The sequence below is a fragment of the Dendropsophus ebraccatus genome, chromosome 3, assembly GCF_027789765.1.
Source record: "Dendropsophus ebraccatus isolate aDenEbr1 chromosome 3, aDenEbr1.pat, whole genome shotgun sequence".
Taxonomy (NCBI): domain Eukaryota; kingdom Metazoa; phylum Chordata; class Amphibia; order Anura; family Hylidae; genus Dendropsophus; species Dendropsophus ebraccatus.
The window spans coordinates 122,286,796-122,306,147 of NC_091456.1; the positions used below are offsets into that span (position 1 = coordinate 122,286,796).

The following is a 19,352-nucleotide window of genomic DNA, read 5'->3' on the forward strand; positions in this document are numbered from 1 at the left end:
AAGCCAGAATAAAGAGGACATATTGGTAATGTGACTTAGTAACTAATTTATGTGATATGACTTTCTTTTTTTAGAAGCAGAGAATTTCAAAGTTCATAAAATGCAAATTTTTTAAATTTTTTCATGATATTTTGATGTTTTTCACAAAAAACACACAAAGTAGTGACCAAATTTTGCCACTAATATAAAGTGCCATATGTGACGAAAAAACAATCTCAGAATCGCTAGTATACGTTAAAGCATCACTGAGCTATAAGAGCATAAAGTGAGACAGGTCAGATTTTGAAAAGTGAGCCTGGTCACTAAGGCCCAAATAGGCTTAGTCTTGAAGGGGTTAAAGAGACTTATCTGCATAACAAGTGTTCACTCTGGGGAGCTGGATCAAAGTCTTTATAAGGGAAAGACCACAGAAGTCCAAGTTTACTGTTGCATTACAAATAGTATTGCGCAATACTTAGTCTGGAAGAGATTGTTATAAGAAGACTTGCTTCTGTTATCTGTTTAAGAGACTTTAGGAACTAACGGGTAAAATTATTTGTTTATTCTTATATGCAGTGTTATATTACTGTTGTTGCAGTTGTTTCTGTTATTACTGTATTGCATAGATTCCCAGTTTTCTCTTTATCAGTTTACTTGTTAAATGTTTTAAGTGGAAAAAAAAAAAACGCTGTTTGTGTCTGTGTGGCATTGTGTACCCACTGAACCTGTAGGACCATCCCTTGGCTCTCATTCACTGCCATGACGTATCAGGTACTTCATGGGACGCAAAGGGGTTAAATACAAGGAGGAAAAAAAGAAAATGCAAAAGCGAATATTGGCTCAGGAGGGAGGGGGTTAAGTTGAGATCCCTTAAGCAAGATAATAAAAATGTGGCGGCCTATTGTGCTACATTCTGTCACCAGGTATGGCCTCTGGGTGGAATGACCCAACTTGACGGTAATAATAGGGTACTTTGGAGAAAAAAAGATTTTCAAGTCAACTGGTGTCAGAAAGTTATACAGATTGGTAAATTAATACCATTTAAAAATCTCAAGTCTTCAAGTACTTATCAGCTTCTATATGTCCTACAGGAATTGGAGTCTTCCAGTTCCTGTCATGTACAGAGGAGATAACAGGAGCAAACAGCACCGTGGAGGACTTTTTGGTTGTTGATTTGTCTCCTGGGTTGCTGGGCGAGACTATTTCCCTTGCCATTAGACTTTGTAAACATTGTAAAGAATAGGACTCACTTCCGGTGTCATGCTTACCCTCACCTAAGGACCCTATTACACTGAGAAATTATCCACTAAATCAGGCCGATTTGGGCAGATATTATACCATGTAATTAGGAGAATGATCAGTCGAGAAGCTGATCATTGGCTGATCGTTGTCTTTCAGCAAGTTTAAAAATCATCAGCCGCTGGCCACGCATCACTCCATGTAATAGAGACAGCTGATAAAAGTAATTGTCTGCTCATTCCTTCATGCTTGCTGCAGTCTGTCAGTCCTGATTAACACACACCCCTTCTCCATTGCTGTCATGTGACCACAAAGACCTCTGACAGCAGCCCTGCTTCTCTATTCTAGCCTGTTGTACTACGCTACTGCATTATAGGGATCTGAAGTCCCATCCTCCATCTACAAACTGCTGCTGTGTTATCAGGGTTATGCACTTACTATACATTATACTCCACATGCTGGTGGCTATACTTTACAGTAACTTATAATATGACATATTTAGCTGTTTATAAATGTTTGTTTCGTTTGTTTTACATGTTATTCAGAATATAAAATCATTATTTTTGGGTTGTGGAACCAATTGTCTGCATTTCAATGATTTCTTATGGGAAAATTTGCTTTGGTTTAAGAGTGGATTTGGATTACAAGCACGGTCCCAAAACGAATTATGCTTGTAATCCAAGGCACCACTGTATGTCTGCTCAGCATTGAAAGAAATTCTGGACATCTAAGGGGCTCTGTCTATATTGTGGTGGAGATGATCGCTTACTAAAGGACTGCAGGAGTTCAGGTATTTCCTATAATCTCCAAAAAGGTATTTCTACAAGTTACTGTTTCCTTTGTAGGCCAAGATATGTCAGGTGTTGCTTTTGCGGACTCAGGGTCTGCGACTAACTTTATTGATTTTGGTTGTGTTCCTTCTCTGAAAATTCCTCTGCAGTCTCTTCCAGAACCTGTAAACGTTACTGCAGTTGATACTACTCCATTAAAAAAGTAATCTGATTAAGTATGTCACCCCTGCAGTTAAAGGGGTTATCCAGTGCTACAAAAACATGGCCACTTTTTCCCCTCTCTTGTTTCCAGATTGGGTGGGGTTTCAAACTCAGTTCCATTTAAGTAAATGGAGCTTAGTTGCACACAACATCTGAACTGGAGACAAGAGAAGGGGAAAGTGACCATGTTTTTGTAGTGCTGGATAACCCCATTAAGCTCTATTCACTTCAATGGAAATGAATTACATACCCAAACTAGAGACAAGAGAGGGGCTTTCTCTGGAAGAAAGTGCCCATTTTTGTGTAGTGCTGTATAACCCTTTTAAGATGGTGGTTACCCTGGCTCCAGGACAATAACCCCAGGTTTAACTGGGAGTCTGGGGAGCTGGTAAAATTAACAAGTAAATCAGTTATGTTGCCAATCATCAAGACGATTGGGTCTCTTACCTTTTATTAGCTAAATTAGCATCAAATATCCATGACAACGTGTCACCTTAAATGTCAACATTTTTCTGTAACTATGGATTCCATCCTAAATATTCCTCTATTTCCAACAATAAATCTGATAATCCTGAAGCGCATACTATCATCGCTGATCTGTGCACAGTTTAGGATCAGGTTCAAGAACCTGAAAAATTTCCAGGGCATCCAAAAAAAAAACAACTGGCACCTTGTCCATATGTCATTGCAGAAAGAATAAACCCAGTATTTTATTGTCTGAAATTGCCTGATTCAGGATTCCCAATGCATTCCATAGGCCTTGTTAAAAAAATATGTCCCTTCTTTCTTGGTTTCCAAGAAACCTCCTGCTCCTTTAGATATACAGGGTGAATGAGAGCATGAGGTGTCTAGGATTTTGATATTTACAATGTCAGAAATTATTGGCAGGTTTTGGTTCACTGGGAAGGGTACAGTCCAGAGGAGAGATCAAAAGTCCCTGTCAAATCTGTGCAGACAAATTGATTAATAAATTTCATGAATCTCATCCTAACAAACCCAGTCCAGGGTCCTGAGGCCTCTAATAAAAAAAATAAATAAAAAAAAAAGGGGGGGTCTGTTATAATATTGCCTACCCTACACAGTGATTCATGTTCTTCCATAACTCCAGTGAGAGTGTAGGGAGGTGTCTAACTAACTGACAGGCATGATGTCCTGCCTGTGAGAAGACAGAAATGCTGGCTCCACACACCCTCCCTGATGCTGGTATCCATACCTCACCCATAATCAAGTTTTCTGGCTGGATTGTCAATTTACTCTGTGCTATTGTTTGGTATTTGACCTTTTGACCTTTTCCTTTCTGTGTTGTGGACTTTCCTCTTGGATTTCGTTTTAGCGTTACCTCAAGGTTTTTACTCTGTGTGTAGGTTACTCTTGGCTTTTCCCTTTGACTGTTTCACTGATTTGGATGGGACTTGTGGTACATCTTTAAGATGATTCTGCATTTGTTGTAAACTCCTTGCTGTGACTTGGTGTGTTGTCTTAGTCTTTGGTTCTTCCCCTTTAACTGGCTTTTCCGATTTCGACTTGTAGCTAAGGCCCCATTCACACGTCAGTGTCAGTTTTTACTGTCAGGAAATCCTGATCAGGAGACCTCAAATGTCATCAGGAAAGTATCAGGATTTCCTGACAGTAATCAGTTTTTAACATCAGGAAACCATCAGGAAAAACCTTCAGGATTTCCTGATGAGAAAAAAAAATAAAATAGTTCTTAATATGGTGTAGTATGCCAACATACATCACAGGTACCCATACAGCCCCTAGTGTACCTAAATGGCCACAGGCTGCAGAACTACAACGCCCATCATGGCCTTCCAACAGAGGCATGATGAGAGTTGTACTTCTGTAACCTGGATGGCCACAGGCAGCAGAACTACAACTCCCATCATGACCTGTCAGCAAGGCATGATGGGAGTTGTACTTCTGCAACCTGGATGGCCACAGGCTGCAGAACTACAACTCCCATCATGACCTGTCAGCAAGGCATGATGGGAGTTTTACTTCTGCAACCTGGATGGCCACAGACTGCAGAACTACAACTCCCATCATGCCTTGCTGACAGGTCATGATAAGAGTTGTACTTCTGCAACCTGGATGGCCACAGGCTGCAGAACTACAACTCCCATCATGGCCTGCGTGATGGGAGTTTTAGTTCTGGGGGGGGGGTGCGGGATGTGTTATCTCACCTGTCGGTCGTCAGCGGCAGCTCGGAGTGCAGAGAAGAGTGGTGAGTGGTGAGTTCCCAGGGGGGGGGGCATCGTGCGGGTGATCGGGCGGCTGCTGTCCGTTCCGTTCCGGGGGGGGCTTGGTCGTCGGCCGGCTGCTGTCCGGGGGGGGCAGGAGGCTTTCAGTTGTCCGGTCCGGGGGGGGGCTGGGGTTGCTGATCGTCCGGCGGCTTTGCGGTCCATGGGGGGGGAGCCGGGGGGGCGTTGCCGGGAGAGAGGCATGTCGGCCTGTGCTGATGTCCGTGTGTGGGGGGGGTTTGCCGGGAGAGAGGCATGTCGGCCTGTGCTGATGTCCGTGTGTGTGGGGGGGGGGCGGGGGGGGGGGGAGACAGGGGTGCCAGTGGTTGCGGGGGCTGGCGGGCTCTCACTTATCCGGAATCACGGGCACTTTCCTGATGGACATCAGGAGAGTGCCCGTGATTCCGGCGCTCACATAGACTTTTATGGGGCGTCCGGGCCAGAATTCCGGATAAAAATAGTACATGTCCTATTTTTTCCGGATCTATTTTCCGGAGCAGACACCCTTTTGGAGAAATCCGGAAGGGTGTCCGTGACTAATTAAAGTGTATGGGTCCGGAAATCCGTCCGGATTTCCTGATATTGAATTCCTGAATTGGTTGTGGCATTCTTTGCCTTTCCCAGAATAGTGACTATTTTATCTCCCCTCCTGTGCACAGCTGTTGCCCATTTGGGGACTACTACCTAGGGAAGGTTGTCCAAATAGGTAGGGGGCTGGGCTCAGTTTAGGGCTCACTACTTTTCTGCACTGGAAGTGACACATACATTGCTTTAATAAAGAAGAATTACTTTGTAATGATAAGTCATCAAAATAAATGTGTAATTTTTATTTATACATTATTTTATATTGAGTGGCAGCAGTAACAGATTTGTCCAAGCCATGAATAGAGATGAGCGAACCTGCCGAGGTGCGGGTTCGTATGAACCCGAACTCTTGGTGTCTGATTCCCGCTGTCTGCAGGCTCCGTGAAGAGGGTGGATACAGCCAGAGGACCGCCTGGAAAACTGGGATACAGCCTATGGCTAAGGCTGTATCCCAGTTTTCCAGGCAGTCCTCCGGGCTGTATCCACCTTCTTCACGGAGGCTGCAGACTCAATATAAAATAATGTATAAATAAAAATTACACATTTATTTTGATGAATTATCATTACAAAGTAATTCTTCTTTATTAAAGCAACCCGAACCCGAACCTTAGCAGGTTCAGTCATCTCTAGCCCTGAAGTTCCTGCTTCTCCACTAAAATTCAAAGCACTATTGATGCATAGCAGAATCCCTGCCTTGTGTACTATAGCCTCATCTTACAATTACCCCTTAAAAAATAAACTATACAAATTTGGTAACACTATAATCCGGGTGACCCCCAAAATATATTTATGTCATTTTTAACACATACTGAATGGTGTAAGACTAATATGCAAAAAAAAAAAAAATTGCATTTCCATATTCACCTCAAAAAAGGTTTTTAAAAATGAATCAATAACTTACATAAATCCCAAATTTATATACCAATTTTTACTTTTATAAAGTAAAATTTGACCCACAAAAAACAAGCATATCTATGTCAAAGAAAAATGTTAAAAAAGGGTCTTGAAAGGTACAATGAAATATTAGGAAAATTGCTTGGTCACTAAGGTCTAAAATAGGCCAGTCACTAAGTAGTTACAGACCTGCAGAAAAGTTTGTTACCATTTGACTGAAAACATGGGTAGGGCATGAAGTAAAAAGGCTTTAACTGTGGCAGGCCGCTAATGATCTGGCATAATGATAGTGGAAATCTACACCAACTGAGAGCTGGTGAACGTTTCTGTGTGTAATGTCCATTCATGAAATCTATACACAGGGAGAGGGTACTCAGCAGTAAAGAACGCCTGCCTCAGTGTTGCGGCTGCTGCGAATGTCACCTGTGTAATCACGGGTAACAATATCACTTTAAAGCGTAACTGTCATTTCAGGGTCATTTTTCTGAAAACATTAAATATCAACAGTACAAGCGATTTTAAGAAACTCTGTAATAGGTTTTATGTACTAAAAGAGTTTCCTTCTGTACTAAAAAAAGCAATCTCCCAGCCTCCCCCCTCACTGCAGAAGCAGCAGGATTTCTGTGTCCATTATGTGGCTATGGAGAGGGGAGGGGCTGTTAGGAGTGACTGAGCAGGGAGCAGTCCTGCACAGCACAACACCCTGCAATCTTCTCTCAGTAAGTTAATAGATAAGCACTGACCTTTCTGACCCCAGAATCCTGCGGTTTAGCTGCCCAGACAGTGTACAAACAGCTGACCTTCATGTCACCCCTTCCTGCTCCCTCATCTCCCTCAGCCCCTCCCCCCTTCATAGGCTTACAATGGAGAGAGCAGAGCCCGTCTTCACTGGCTTCTCTGTAATGAAGACGTGTTTGCCTGATAATGCACAGATAAGAAGTCAGGGGGGGAGGCTGGGAGATTGCTTCTTGAGTACAGTAGTAGGCTTTTTTGGCTGATGAAACCTACTACAGAGTTTCTTAAAATCGCTTATACTACTGATTTCAGCAATAAAAAAAAACATGACAGTTACGCTTTAACCTTTGCAATGTAAGGGTATTTTCCCACTACAGAAAACGCGCCGGAATTTCATGCGGAGGGCGCCCGGACTCTGCTTGTAGTTCCGCCTGTCCCATACACTCAATGGTATCCTGAAGCTCTATCCACCGTCTGTCCAAGGAATTGAGAAGCCAATTCTTTGAGGGGAAAGGGGTTTGAGCTTCAGAATTGGGCATAGTCATGTACTTCAATACAACTATAGCGTATGTGATTTAGTTAGAGGCTATGTTCACACAATGTATAAACAACGGCCGTTGTTTTGAGTATCAAATAACGGCCATTGTTTAAAATAAAAAATGCACTGAAATCTATGAACAACGGACAGAAATAATTGACATGTTCATTATTTTTACGGCTCCAATTAACAACAGCCGATGTTCGCTACATTGTGTGTACAAATGCCGTTGTTTGCGTTCACTGCAATTGAAAAGCTCAAAGATAGAAACAATGGTTCTTGTTTTAAACTAAAAGAATGGCCATTGTGAGGAGGAGCCATGAGGCAGGATGGAGTAGTTGCCAGGTCTCACACTGCTCTGTCCTCCTAATCCACCCCCTGTACGTGAACGGGGGAAAATGCAGTGTAAGTACATTATCAGCAGCAAGTATGGAGTAGGGGAGAACGGCGGAATTGATTTTTCAAGCCCCTGGAAGACAGAGGCGGAGGCTGGACTGGGAGAGGAGAAATGTCCCGGAGCTTACCCGAAGGGGGACCATAATGGGGTGTACCTGTAGGTTGGAGTGGAGGACTGACTGGATGGGACCGGTAGGAGAAATGCAGCATATGGAGACAGCCCAATGGCAAAGGTTAAGCCTCCAACCAATAAGTGCTAAGGACAGCCCCTCGCATCTCCACGTGGTTGTTTGTCGTGGGACTGGAGTTGTTACGCGGCGTCCTGTGAGTTGGAGCTAGCCAGATGTAAGAAAGGAGCATGATACATGCCAGCGGGCAGACAGTAAACTCTTATACACAGCAGAGCAGGTAAAAGACTAAATATGGCTGTATAAAGTATAAGTAGTGGGGCCGAAGAAGAGAGAGGGGAGATAAAGAATAAAAGTAAAGCTGTGTGTTGGACTATTGGTATAGGGGTTGGTACCTCTAATATCATGAAATGAGGATTGGTAAGCATGTAATACTAGGACTGCTGGCAATTCAAGAGGAGAGTGGGGAAAACATGCTGCCTTTGTCTTAAAGTGTCACTGTTGTTATAACTTTTAAAATCTAAATCAACATTAGATGTGACATAAAACAGATTTGCAATATACATTCATTATTTATGTTATTGTTTTAATGCTGTAAAACACAGCTGAACTTACCAGAAATTCAGGTCCAGTCTCCTAAAGGCAGCTTTTCTACTGGTTGAAAAAACAGACTAAACACATGAATTCCGGCCAGTACAGAGAGTCATGGCTCAATATGTCCATCAATCACATGACTGCCTTCTCTCTGTGAGCACGCAGATAGCCGGGGATACACAGGACTTCCTGTTTTCTGACTGTTTCCTGTTTTTTGAGAAAAAAAATCAGAAAACAGAAAGTGCCTTGTTTGCCATGATAACTAAAAAAAATAAATAATGAATGTAAATTGCAAACTTGCTTTATATCACATCTACTGTTGGTTTAGATTTTGAAAGTTATAACGACAGTGACACTTTAAGATAGTGCTCCCCTAAAAACAAGTATGAGTGACTTATGTGTTTATCCTTCAACCAATCTTAAATTGTCTTTGGATACCCTCATTTTCTGGACGATTTGGAGAGGAGAAAATGCTCCACCTTCCACAGCATCAAAAGAACTTGACTGGATTGCTTTGAATCCTTACAGGCTGCACCTCAGAAAATCTGGAGTAAAAGCAAGTGTAAGGTACAAAAGCATTTAATACTTGTGTATTGTGGGGTTGTGTGGGGCACAAAAGAACGGCAATTGTTTGACCAAAAAGTACATTGTGTAAACATAGCCAGAAACTGTACAGAAAGCTAAATTATATATAAATAAGCATATATTAAATATTCCACTTAGGATATTAGGATGTGTACTAACTATAATGGAGTTTTATTGCTCTGTCTTTTTGTAAGATTCTCTTTGTTGTTTATATGAACCAATCAGAGCTCAGTTTTCATTTCTCATATTGCTCTGGTAAAATGGAAGCTGAGCTCCAATTGGCTGTTATGGGCAACAAAGAAAATATTACTATAAAATCTCTCCCAATGTATATACACCATCAACATCCTCGCTGGATTCTTTTGTTGTAATATCACAAAAAAAAAAAAAAACATACACCATGGTGAACATGTCTACGAAATATCAAAGGTGCCTCTATAAAATGCATTGTTATTAATAAATTGAGACCTACCTGTCTTCCCGAGGGAAGATTCAGTTGAATGTAAAGTAAATAGTCATGGAAAATGGCTACGCAGAAACGTCTTCCACCTCAGCCTTCATCTGCCATAAGAACATCTCTGAAATGGCTTGTTTAAATCCGTGAGACAATAGTGCTTTTGCTGTACACTGAAAGGACCTTAAAGATGCTGCAATGCCTCATCCTTGGGATGTGTTACTTGGGTTAGTCATCTGCACAGTGGTCATGCCTATAGGATTGATGTGCAGGACTCTGTATCATCAGTTCACAGCTGGAACAGATTTAGCAGCTGATGCACCAGCTATTATGAATGTGCAATGGAGGAGACAGGGAGAAAAGGAGGAGGAGGAGGGGGATTGATTCTCCATTAGTTACCACCCCTCTCTTTTCAATGCAAGGAGAGTCCTGATTGGATAGAGATTTTCAGCATCCTGGCAAACTACAAAGCGTCTATCAGGCATATAAAGGAAAGACATGCTTTTAGAGACACTGATGGATTAACTCTTATGCTGCTAAAGATACTGATGGACAGTGAATGATGTAACTCGCTGCACAACTGTTTTATATCTTCAATGGCTAGAAATTATATACAAAGCTTAGCTAGTAAAATTAGTGTTACGTTAAAATAAAATGACTTTAGAGCTCTAACATAGGTAAAGTGCCTGTTCCAAACACAAGATGATAATTAGAGATGAGTGAATCTACAGTAGGAACAAAGCAATTCGCTTTGTTTCTACTGTAGATTCGCTTATCTCTAATGATAATATGATTTTTATCCTATTTCTTACCTGATTTGTTTTTCATGACAATGAAGGTTGTATTGTTTATGTACAGAATCATTTTATTATATGTTTCTCATCTTTTTGCAAGATACCTTGCAAACGCAAATGGCCCATGTATTACAAATGCACTGTTTTGCAGTAATTAAATTCTAGAGGGTAAAGCTTCACCTAGTTTATTAACCCCTTCAAGACCAAGCCTATTTGGGCCTTAAAGGACACCTGTCACCCCCCGTGCTGACAGCAGAGTCAGATGCCCATAGAGAATGAATGGGGAGTCTGATGCTCCGTCATTCTCTATGGGCATGGGACTCATCTCTCAGCGCGCGCGCCGGGCTTCGGGCGCTGATATCTCCGTGACCCGACCGGCTCAGGAAGCGGGACCCCGCGGGATCACGTCTAAAAGGGGGTCGGGAGCCTGTCACCCCGGCACGGGGAGTGACAGGTCCTCTTTAATGACCAGGCTTATTTTTCAAAATCTGACCTGTCTCACTTTATGCGCTTATAGCTCAGTGATGCTTTAACATGCTAGCGATTCTGAGATTGTTTTTTCATCACATATGGCACAAATTTGGTCACTACTTTGAGTGTTTTTTGTGAAAAAAATCAAAATATCATGAAAAATTAAAAAAAATTGCATTTTATGAACTTTGAAATTCTCTGCTTCTAAAAAAAAAGAAAGTCGTATCACATAAATTAGTTACTAAGTCACATTAACGATATGTCCTCTTTATTCTGGCTTAATTTTATAAACATATTTTACTTTTTTAGGGTGTTACAGGACTTAGAAATTTATCAGCAAATTACCACATTTTCGTGAAAGTTTCCAAAACTGATTTTTTTAGGGACCAGTTCTTTTTTTTAAGTTGATTTAGGAGGTTTGCATACTCGAAACCCCCATAAGTGACCCTATTTTAGAAACTACACACCTTAAAGAATTAATCTAGGGGTATAATGAGCATTTTAACCCTACAGGGGCTGGAGGAAAGAATTCACCATTAGGCCGTAAAAAAATGAAAAATTTAAATTTTCCAATAATATATACGTTTAGATTAAAGTTTCTCATTTTCAAAAGGAACATGAGAGAAAAAGCACCCCAAAATTTGTAACGCAGGTTCTCTTGAGTACTACGGTACCCCATATGTGGGCGTAAACCACTGTATGGGCACACAGCAGGGCTCAGAAGAAAGGGAGCGCCAATTAGCTTTTCCATTGCAGATTTTGCTGAAGAAGTTTGCGAGCGCCAGGTGCGTTTGCAGAGCCCCTGTAGTGTCAGCGGAGAGAAAAAAAAAACATAAGTCACCCCATTTTGGAAAGTACACCCCTCAAAGAATTCATCTTGGGGTAGAATGAGCATTGTGACCCCACAGGTGTTAGAGGAAAGTATAACATTAGACAGTAAAAATGAAAAACTCAAATTTTTCCAATAATATGTTCGTTTAGTTTGAAATTTCTCAATTTCACGAGGAACAAGAGAAAAAAGTACCCCACAATTTGTAACGCAGGTTCTCCTGAGTAAAAAGGTACCTCATATGTGGGCATAAACCACTGCATGGGCACACAGCGGGGTTTAGAAGGAAAGGAGCGCCAATTAGATTTTTCAATGAAGATTTTGCTGAAGAAGTTTCTGAGCGCCAGGTGCATTTGCAGTGCCCCTGTAGTGCCAGCGGAGTAAAATCTCGTCATAAGTCACCCCATTTTGGAAAGTGCACCCCTCAAGGAATTCATTTTGGGGTGTGGTTAGCAATTTGACCCCACAGGTATTAGAGAAAAGTATTCAAAAGTAGACAGTAAAAATGAAAAACTAAAATTTTTCCAATAATATGGTCCTTTAGTTTCAAATTTCTCAATTTCACGAGGAACAGGAGAGAAAATTTTCCCCCAAATCTGTAAGGCAGATTCTCCTGAGTAGAACGGTACCCCATATGTGGGTATAAACCACTGTATGGGCACACCCGGGCTCAGAAGGGAAGGAGCGCCAATTAGCATTTTCCGTGCAGATTTTTCTGAAGAAGTTTCTGAGCGCCAGGTGCGTTTGCAGTGCCCCTGTAATGTCTACAGAATAGAACCCCCCCAAAAGTCACCCCATTTAGGAAATTACATCCCTCAAAGAATTCATCTTGGGGTAGGATGAGCATTTTGACCCCACAGGTATTAGAGGAAAGTATTCAAAATTGGCCACTAAAAATGAAAAACTCGAATTTTTCCAATAAAATATTGGTTTAGTTTGAAATTTCAAAATTTCACAAGGAACAGGAGAAAAAATGTACCCCAAAATCTGTAACGCAGGTTCTCCTGAGTACAACGGTACCCCATATGTGGGCATAAACCACTGTATGGTCACACAGCCGGGCTCAGAAGGGAAGGAGTGCCAATTTGCTGGAGCAAAACCGCAGCTAGTAATAGTTATTAGAATAGCGCAGTTACTAAAATACGTTACGGTTATGGACAGTCTGGGGTGGTTACAGGTAATCTGGAGGTGGTTACGGTCAACATGGGGTGGTCACGGGCAACCTGCTGTGGTTACGGCAACCTGGGGTAGTTACAGGCAACCTGGGGTGGCTAGAGGCAACCTGGGGTGGTTACAGGCAACCTGGGGTAGTTACAGGCAACCTGGGGTAGTTACAGGCAACCTGGGGTGGTTACGGGTAACGTGGGGTGGATACGGACAACCTGCTGTGGTTACAGACAATCTAGGGTGGTTACAGGCAACCTGCTGTGGTTACGGGAAACATGGGGTGGTTACGGACAATCTGGGGTGGTTACGGAAAATCTGGGGTGGTTACGGAAAATCTGGGGTGGTTACGGACAATCTGGGGTGGTTACGGATAAACTGAAGTCCTTATAGGTAATCTGAGGTGGGTACCTGTAATCTGGCATGGTTACGGGCAATCTGGAGGGGGTCATTGGCAATTTGGGGTGGTTAAAGGCAAGGTGCGGTGGTCAGAGGCAAGGTGCGGTGGTCAGAGGCAAGGTGCGGTGGTCAAAGGCGATGTGCGGTGGTCAGAGGCGACGTGCGGTGGTCAGAGGGAAGGTGCGGTGGTCAGAAGCGACGTGCGGTGGTTAGTGGCGATGTGCGGTGGTTAACCCATAGCTGCACCAGGACGTTATTGAACGTCCTCGTGCCGCTATGGGAGTTCAGAGGGGGGTCGCGCGGCGACCACCCTCTGAACTGCCGCGATCCCGGGTGCCGCGTGTAGCCCGGGCTCGCGGCTATTAGCGGGCACGGTCCGATCGCCGTGCCCGCTAATTAAGTACTTAGAAGCAGCTGTCAAAGTTGACAGCTGCTTCTAAATACTAGCTAATCTCCATACCTGGTGGTCTAGTGGGGGGATCGCCCCCCTGCGGCGCGATTGCGGGGGGGCAATCCCTGCATCCATACCGGGCCGGGGTCTGCTCCGTAATGGCGCTGATCCCGGCTCGGCATTCTATTGCTTTTGGCTGCAGCAGCCAAAAGTAATAGAACACCGATCTCATGGATTCATGCAGTATAACTATACTGCATGGATCTCTATGAGAGATCAGAGTGCATATACTAGAAGTCCCCCAGGGGGGCTTCTAGTATATGTCTAAAGTAAAAGAAAAAAGTATTTTTAATAACACAAAATCCCCTCCCCTAATAAAAGTCTGAATCACCCCCCTTTCCCCATTTTATAAATAAAAATAAATAAATAAATTAATAAACAAACATGTTTGCTATCGCCGCGTGCGTAATCGCCCGAACTATTAATTAATCACATTCCTGATCTCACACGGTAAACGGCGTCAGCACAAAAAAATCCCAAAGTGCAAAATTGCGCATTTTTGGTCGCATCAAATCCAGAATAATTGTAATAAAAAGCGATCAAAAAGTCATATATGCGCAATCAAGGTACCGATAGAAAGATCACATCATGGCGCAAAAAATGACAGCTCACACAGCCCCATAGACCAAAGGATAAAAGCGCTATAAGCCTGGGAATGGAGCGATTTTAAGGAACGTATATTGGTTAACAACGGTTTGAATTTTATACAGGCCATCAGATACAATATAAGTTATACATGTTACATATCGTTTTAATCGTAACGACTTGAGGAACATGCATAACAAGTCAGTTTTACCCCAGGGCGAATGGCGTAAAAACACATTTCCCCCAAATAAAAGAAATGCGTTTTTTTTTTCAATTTCACCACACATATAATTTTTTTCTGGTTTCCCGGCACATTTTAGGCAAAAATTACATCTGCCTTAGCAAAGTACAATTAGTTGCGCAAAAAATAAGGGCTCATTTGGGTCTCTAGGTGGAAAAATGCAGGCGCTATGGCCTTATATACACGAGGAGGGAAAAACGAAAACGCAAAAATGAAAACTGGCTGTGTCCCCTAAGGGTTAAAGGCAATATAGGGGGTTACATGTAATCTGGCATGATTACGGGCAAGCTGGGGTGGTTATGTGGGCAACCTGGGGGGGTTACAGACAATCTAGGATTGTTACGGATAAACTGAAGTGCTTATAGGTAATCTGGGGTGGGTACATGTAATTTGGGGTGGTTACAGGCAATCTGGGGTGATTACGGACAATCTGGAGGGGGTCACTGGCAACGTGCGGTGGTTAGAGGCAAGGTGCGGTGGTTACGGGAAACGTGCGGTGGTTACGGTCAACGTGCGGTAGTTACAGTCAACGTGGGGGGGTTACGTGTAACCTGGGGGGTTAGGGGTAATTTGGGAGTAAACTGCAATTACTACTATAATAAAAAAGTGTGTTTTCTTTTTTTGTATGTTTGTCACTTTTTGTACTTTATACATTCATTTTCACTGTATTACTATGATTACTGTGATATTTTCTATCACAGTAATCATAGTTCCGTAAATTTTCACAGTTGGCTGGTTCTGGAGCACATGCGCACTTCAGAACCAGCCAGGACGCCGAGGAGGAAGGAGCTCCTTGGATCAGGTGAGTATATGGGGAAGGGAGGGTGACTGGGGGACGGGGGGTGACTAGGGGGGTGGGGGGCGACTTGGGGGGGACGGACACATCACTTTTTATCCCCTGTCACCAATCATTTATGGTGACAGGGGATAAAAAGTGCCAGCGGCACATGGCACAAGCGATCAGCGGTATATAGTATATACCGCTGATCTCTTGTACCGAGACCCCACAGGGGTGTCCCCGATCACTGCCCCATGCTCTCCGCTACCTCCGGTGGCGGAGAGCATGGGGCTTTGATTCATTTTTACTTTTAGATCACTGTACAGTGATGGCGGTGGCCATCTTGGATCTGATGGCCGCCGGGGGGAGGGGGGTTAGTGATCGCCCACTAGGGGGGCTGATCTGGGGTCTTATTTTACTTATTCCGTCTCCGTGGATTCACGGTGGGGGGAGATGAAAAGCAACGGCGGCGACGGCCCATTAGTGACCGCCGTATCGGCGGTCACTAAGGGGTTAATGAGGGTCGGCTCTGGGATCGCAGCTGACTCTCATTACCTCCGGTGCTGCATTCAGATGAGAGCGGGATCGCTATCTCTGCAATAGGAACGTATATATACAGATTGCTGACGTGAAGGGGTTAAAAGTCACCCATATATTAATAAAAGTTCTGCATTTTTAATTCTTACAACTTCTTTCTTTTTACCACGGGTCATATTGAATGCTGTTATAGTCAGGGCTGTGGAGTCAGTAAGCTGCAGCTCCGACTTCGACTCCTGATTTTATCAGGGTCCGACTCCGACTTCAGCTTCTTCATAAATTGGCAGTCAGACACCAGGGGAGTTACTTATCACACTGATGTAAAATAGATCTGTGGCCCAGTAGCTTCAGTGTAATGTCCTACATGATCCTGGGGCGACTTCTGAGTGAATAAGGAAAGATATAAAGCAGATTCTCCTTTGTGTGCAGTGGATGCAGCCAGTCTCCAGCCTCCATGTCCTGAACAACTCAAAAGTAGACTAGAAACAGCAAGTGGTATTTTCCTGCTGACAATCTTCTATGTTCCTAACCAAATATTCACCATACACAAAGAAACACTGCTAATAATGTCAGATAGAGGGGTCAAACATAGTGATATGGGGGGGAGTCCCACATAGTGATATAGAAGTCACACAGTGATATAGAGGTCAGCCATAGTGATAGAGAGGTCAGAAATAGGCCCAGATTTATCAGCTCTCTGCCAGCGTCAACGCTCGTGAATCATCACGGCCCCCACAGGAACAACCTCTGCTCAGCCAGTCACTGACTCCAGCTGTGTCTCGCCTTATTCACTGATTGGCTGAGCGGTATTTCTGAGTGGGGCCGTGCTGTACTGCAGGAGTACGGTGACGGATTTCTTTATTATGATCCCACCACCCCCTGCCCCCCCTGGATTTTTCACTATTGCTCAGAATACACCTTTAATTTCTGCCTCTCTCCTTCACACACACAGCCTGCTGCAGCCATAACACACACACACAGTCTGCTGCAACCATAGCACACGCACAGACAGCCTGCTTCAGCCATATCCCACACAGAGGCACACACAGCCTGCTGCAGCCATAGTGTGTAAACACACACACAGCCTGCTACAGCCATAGCAAACGCACACATGCAGCCTGCTGCAGCCATAGCACACACACACCCTGCTGTAGCCAGAGTACACACACTTATCCATACAGCCTGCTGCAGCCATAGCCCCCCCACAAAGCCTGCTACAGCCATAGTAGACACACACACAGCCTGCCGCAGCCATAGCGCGCACACAGCCTGCTGCAGCCATAGCATGCACACAACGCCTGCTGCAGCCATAGAAACATACACACAGCCTGCTGCAGGCACAGCACACACACACACACACACACACAGCCTGCTGCAGCCATAGTACACACACTCACACACCCTGCTGCAGCCAAAGTAGACACACTTATGCACACAGCCTGCTGCAGCCATAGCCCCTCCACACACAAAGCCTGCTGCAGCCTTAGTAGACACACACACAGCCTGCTGCAGCCATAGCACGCACACAGCCTGCTGCAGCCATAGCATGCACACACCGCCTGCTGCAGCCATAGAAACATGCACACAGCCTGCTGCAGGCATAGCACACACACACACACACACATACAGCCTGCTGCAGCCATAGTACACACACTCACACAAACAGCCTGCTGCAGCCTTAGCGTGTGCACGCACACACACACACAGCCAGCTGCAGCCATGGAGTGCACACACACACAGCCTGCTGCATCCATAGTGCACACACACACGCAGAGCCTGCTGCAGTCATAGCTCACACACACACCTTGCTGCAGCCATAGCACACACACACAGCCTACTGCATACATAATGCACACGCATACAGCCTGCAGCAGCCATAGCACACACACACACACACACACACACACAAAGCCTGTTGCAGCCATAGCGCACACGCACAGTCTGCTGCAGCCATAGCACACAAACACAGCCTGCTGCGGCCATAGCACACACACACAGCCTGCTGCAGCCATAACACACACACACACTGTCTGCTGCAGCCATAGCTCGCTCTCACACACACACACACACACACACACTGCCTGTTGCAGCCATAGCACACACAGCCTGCTGCAGCCATATGCAGCATACTAAAGAAAAACACATAGGGGGACATTTATGAAAGATACGTCCGAGGCATACGCCAGGGAGAAGGTGCAGATTCGCCCCCACTCCCTGGTGTAAGCCCCTGTCACCCAATAGGCGGGCTGGGGGAGCTTGGGGGGGCGTGACGAGAAGGAGAGGAGGCATGGCCTCCTCCCCCGCCTCACTTATCATGATTTACGCCTGCTCGCAAAAATCAAAATCTACACCTGCTGGAATCTACACCTGCTGGATTTCGTATGCCGGCCGGGCACAGGTTTGAGCAAGCGGCAGGATTCACTAAGAGACATACTTGTACGCTGGTCTTCATAAATCCCCCCCTTAATCTTCTCCCAGAGAGAAAACACCACATTGACCGCAGTAGTATAGTATTGTACTACTTATGGCTACTTCTCCTCCTCCTCCTCCTTCTTCTATTTATTACACAGGATATCTTTGTATACTATATATATTTTTGTGGTTTTATCAATTAAATAATTAGTTACCTATCAACCAGATGTTTTATGACTGAGACTTGACATTCTCCACCAATGAAACATGATGCTGATCTACACTTGGCCAAAGTATGGGGGCTGAGAACCTTGCTAGAGTTTTGGCCATCCTTAGTGTATACATCATGGGTTTCTAAACTGCAGCCCTCCAGCTGTTACAAAACCACAATTCCTATCATACCCAGACAGCTAAAGCTTTGGATTTGGCTGTCAGGGCATGTTGAGAAATGTAGTATTGCAACAGCTGGAAGGCCACAGTTTGAAGACCCATGCTATAGATGCATGACACTCAGGGGACTATAAAAGCTGATGCACACAAGCAGAGGGGGGCCATTTTGGTGGAACAACAGAAGAATATAGTGTTTAAAGTCAGTCCAGGTGCCAGGAAGAACGGGTGGGGTCCTCACCTGGGATAGCTAAGTATATTGTACTATGTCTGACTTAGCTTTGTATTTGTATCTATCTTTGTATTTGTCTCGCTTTTATTACTTATTAAACTTTATTCACTTCTTATTGTGTGTGGATATATTTATTCCCGCATCTTAGAATCTACTATAAAACATCTTCATATTACACTGCTGCTCATATACAATCATCCAGCATCCAGGAAAAGAACAGCACAGATTTCCCCCCACACAATGGACTCTTTCAGCTTAGAAACTAACTGCCAAATAGTGACCACCAACCTCTCCCTGACCACCCTTATCTAATAGGACCAGTGCTTTATTACTGATAAATGGAGGAAAGGTCCTTAGATGGATAGAACATAAAATATACTGACGAGTGGGGGGCGTGTTCTGCTGTGGATGGAGTTGGAAGCAAGTGAGAGGAGCTCCTGCTCACCACAGCCTAAGGCTGGGTTCACACACTGTATACTTCAGGCAGTATTTGGTCCTCAAGTCAGGTCCTCATAGCAACCAAAACCAGGAGTGGATTGAAAACACAGAAAGGCTCTGTTCACACAATGTTGAAATTGAGTGGATGGCCGTCATATAACGGTAAAAAACTGCCATTATTTCAATATAGCAGCCGTTGTTTTAAAATAACAGCAAAAATTTGCCATTAAATGACGGCCATCCACTCAATTACAACATTATGTGAACATAGCCTT

General features: G+C 44.0%; 1 protein-coding gene across 2 annotated transcripts in view; it reads right to left on the reverse strand.

The window, feature by feature from the left end:
• The window catches only part of ATCAY (ATCAY kinesin light chain interacting caytaxin), a 211,983-nt gene that overhangs the window by 173,156 nt on the left and 19,475 nt on the right, over positions 1 to 19,352 (reverse strand). Inside the window, exon 1 of one of the 2 annotated variants that reach the window (XM_069962604.1) lies at positions 9,378 to 9,669. The exons of the other annotated variant lie outside the window; for it this stretch is intronic. The gene's annotated coding sequence lies outside the window, so the exon portion shown is untranslated. Of the gene's footprint in view, positions 1 to 9,377; positions 9,670 to 19,352 lie in introns of those variants that run through there. 2 annotated transcript variants of the gene reach the window in all.